We start from the raw sequence: 4514 nt of genomic DNA, 5'->3' as shown, positions 1-4514 counted from the left end.
TGTATGTATGTATGTATATAGGCGTAGGTATGGGTATATATATTTATGGAAACTTACTGCAAAGCCATGAATATTTTAAGTTCTTTATACATATGTATTTTGTTGCTGTGTTTTGTCATGTTCTTTGCAGGTGAACAGACAGTGGCCGGGTGTTTTGCCGTGTGCTCTCTTTGTGTATATTTCTTATATTTTGGAGTCTTACTTTGTCTTTTCTTTCTTTCTATCCTATTAAAAAAAACAAAAAACCCTACACTAGATAGTCACTAGAATAAATATTTCATAATAATGGTGTGGAGAGGATGGCTGTAAGGGGAGAAGGGAAAAAAAAAAAAAAAAAAGAGATGTGAAATATTACAACTTCACATCACCAGACCATCTGAGCAGAAAGAGTCCAATATCTGGTATCTTCGGCAGCCTGCGAAGACGACTTCTGGTAGGAAAGCTGACCTGTACTCTGACGGTTGACTCTGGTGTTCAAGAATTTAGATTTTTAACCAAATTAGTTTAACTCAGTTCAGTAATTAGTTTTCTTTAAATTTCAGACCAAATTTTAAATAGTGAACGATAAAACGTACTTCTTTTAGTAAAATTTCATAATTAATCTGCCCTGATGAAATAACAAAATTGTCCCACATTGCATCTTATTTCTGGTTTGATTAAGAATATAGAATAATTTCATTGATCTGTTAATCCATGCTAACCAGTAATTTTGACGGTCATTTAATCTCATCTAACCACAGCTGTGAACAAAGCCTTCATTTAAGTGTCAGAAATAATTTCCAACAGTTGTTTTATCAGATATATTCAAATAAACATCACAAAATTGTATTAAAGCGTGTGTGTTTTATTTATGACATCTGAATCCTTCATATGAAAGAACTCACGTGTAAAAGGGTAATTCGAGGTAATTAAATAATGTAAGATGATTTATTTTTCCTTTTTGATTAATATGATTTGATGTAGAATCGGTTACTTAAATGTTCCAAATTGTGCTGTGCCTTTAAGAGGAGATGTTTTCTTCTTCGTTGTTTTTGGGGTAGCGTGACCGAGACGAGTCTGTTCTGAGGTGATGGCGGTTGAATAAAAAGTCTGGGCAGCTACGCTATTCCCTCTCCGTGTTCTGCTTTCTCCACCCACGACCTCCTATGTTACGGTAACAGATTGATATCACATCATAGTGTTACACTGGTGGCAGCGGGTTTGTGGACATTTCAGCGTTTGGAGCGGTGAGCAAATGCTTTGCATGCTAACCACAGATAGCTCATGCTGCACGTGCTGAGCGGCGTATATAGCGGCTGCCGAAGACGGACTTTTTCTTTTTGCCCCCATCTACACGCCCTTGTCTCTCCTCCTCCCTTTTTTTACTGCCGGTTACGGAGAGGAATACTCAGCTATGGCGAGTAATTTTGGGGATCAATTACCTTTTCATTCTCCAAGTAGTCGTGCCAGGTCTCACTACAGCCACATTTTCATGGGGGATGGACAAGAGGATTTTTCAAAATGGTGCAGACGTTTTGAAGTGACTGTTGCTGCTGATCCTGATACCACTGAGGACAGTTTGATGAAACTGCTACCTACATGTTTAGGGGGTGCTGCTTTTAGTTACTGGGACAGCCTATCTGATGCTGTAAAAGCGGACTATTCAGCCACAAAGGAGAAGATGAAGAACGTTTTTGGCCAAACTGCTTATTTGTCGACTTTCCAAAGCTACATTAATGCACGCAGTCACCTTCCTGGTGAAGCCCTTCCTGTGTTTGCTGCTGAGATTTGCCGTTTGGTCGAAGAAGCTTTTCCGACTTACGGTGATAATGCTAAACAGGGAGAAAAATTTTGACGCTTTATTGCTGGACTTGACCCATACCTCCAGCTGCGATGTCATGAGCAGGGCGTTGATACACTGGAGACTGCTCTACAGGTTGCTATGCAGATTGAAACTGCTCACCACGCTAGTAGAGTGTTCACTACCACACCTCCTTTGCAATCTTTGTCTACACCACCAGTTTACCCTGCTGTCTCACTTGGGTGGGCTACTCAGGTTCCTTCACCCACTCCTCTAGGAATCCACTCAGCTACTGCAGACGATTTAAAGACTATGGCGAAGACTATTGAAACACTGTCGGACAGAGTTAAACAGCTGCAGCTGGCAGTTGACTGCCAGCGTGAGGACGCACATCGCCAGGATAGACGAGACTATGGATTTCGTCATCGGAGCTTCACTCCAGGTGGATGCCGGAATGACCGATATTTATCAGATGGCTACTACGGGTCTCCGCCACGACACCGAGACTCATCAAACGACCGAAACACACCTCACCACAGTTCCAGTTCATATGCAAAGAATGAACACCAACAGGGTTTACGTACTCGATCTGGATCATCTGAACGATACACGCAGGGCTACAGCTCTCCAACCAGAGGCTACACTAGTCGTGGCCGCTCTCCTGACCGCTATGAAAGTGGCCGGCGTAATCACTCTCCCAGCCCGGGGTGAGTACGCTTCCAGTCTCCTTCACGTTCTAACCAGGATCAGGTAAACTACGAATAGCTGACAATGAGGGCAAATTGCCAGCTACTGACGTCTCCCTAGCCCAGACAGACAATGACACCTACCTTGACACAGCTACTAGTGACGTTACGGGTTTGGCTGATGTAGAGAAGAGATATGTGTCCGTTGTTATTGAGGACACTGTAGTACATGCCTTTCTTGACACTGGGGCGGACGTTTCAGTCATTAGTGAGGACTTTAGAATGGCAACACTTGCTCTTCACAGAAAACCCATTGTAAAACGGTTTATTCCTCTCATGGGTGTCACAGGTGATCCCCTTGACTCTGTAGGCTCCATTTATGTGAACCTAAATATTGCAGATAAGCTCATGACACACACACTTCAAGTGGTCAGAAACTGTACAAAACCACTCATTTTAGGTTGGGATTTTATGGTGGCAAATGGCATTACAGTTGACACTCGAAACATGACATGCAACGTAGCAGGTACAGCTGTGCCACTAGTTAGTTCACATCTGTATGTTCCCTGCCTTACTGCTGTTTCGGTATCTTCCACAGTTAGCGTTCCTGCTATGTCTGAGAGAGTCATCACTGTTACTCTGGATGCACCCCAGAAAGGGTTTTTACCTAGTGGCTACATTGGTGTGTTTGAACCACATTATACCGACCAGTCTTCTGCTGGTATTGCATGGACTGTGGCCAGGGTAGAACGAGGCTCTATTTGTGTTAAAGTAGCTAATGTTTCTCATAGTGATGTCATGTTACATAGTGGTACACAGGTGGGGCACTTTCATGCTGTCTTAGCAGAGGGCCAGAGTGAATTCACCATTATGGACAGTTCTATCTGTAACATTAATACTCAGACACCTGACAGTCCCAGAATAATCCCTCTTGCAAATAGTACAGACTCAGATCTGACGCCTCTGCAGAAAAAAAACAACTGAAAGAGACTTTGACTTCTTTTGCAGATGTTTTTAGTCAACACCCACAGGACTTTGGCAGAACTGACATAGTGACACACAAAATCACTACAACCTGTGATACTCCAATCTCACAAAGAGCCTACCGCACCTCTCCAGCCATGAAGGCAGAAATTCGCCGCCAAGTTGAAACTCTAAAATCACATGATTTAATAGAGGACAGTTCGAGCCCCTGTGCCAGCCCAGTAGTTATGGTGAAAAAGAAGGATGGCTCTTACAGGTTTTGTGTAGATTTTCGTAAACTGAACTCTGTCACCATTATGGATGTTCATCCCTTACGGAGAGTTGATGACAGTTTTTAGATGCGCTTTCTGGTTCACAGTACTTTTCTACCTTGGACATGTCTAGCGGGTACTGGCAAGTACAAATGGATCCAGCAGACAGACAAAAGACTGCGTTTACGACAGGTGACGGCTTGTACCAATTTAAGGTCATGCCAATGGGGCTTAAGAACTCACCTCCGACCTTCCAAAGGCTCATGGAGCTTGTTCTGAGAGGACTACACTGGACAACCTGTGTCATTTATTTGGATGACATCATTTGCATGGGCAAAACCTTTGAAGATCACTTAGGTAATCTCACAGACATTCTCACTCGTTTCCGACAAGCAGGTTTAAAGTTAAACCCTAAGAAATGTGACTTTTGCAAACCTGCTGTAAAGTACATGGGGCACATTGTGTCTCGGGATGGACTGGCGTTGGACCCAGTAAACAGTGAACGCATTAGTACCTGGCCTGTTCCACGCTCACCGACGGAGGTACGGGCCTTTTTGGGACTGTGTTCATATTACAGACGTTTTGTACAGAAATATGCTTTTATTGCTCAGCCGCTGCATAGGCTTACCTAAAAACAAGTGGTGTTTGAATGGACAGATGACTGTTCTACCGCTTTTGAAGCACTTAAGGATGCACTGACTTCGCCTCCAATAAAGGCATTTCCCAACTTCGATCAGCCATTCATTTTGAGTACAGATGCATCTAATTTTTTTTTTTTTTTTTTTTTTTTTTTTTTTTTTTTTTTTTTTTTTT

The sequence above is a fragment of the Nematolebias whitei genome, chromosome 10 (assembly GCF_014905685.2).
Source record: "Nematolebias whitei isolate Nwh7 chromosome 10, NemWhi1, whole genome shotgun sequence".
Taxonomy (NCBI): Eukaryota; Metazoa; Chordata; class Actinopteri; order Cyprinodontiformes; family Rivulidae; genus Nematolebias; species Nematolebias whitei.
This window is presented reverse-complemented; position numbering follows the sequence as displayed.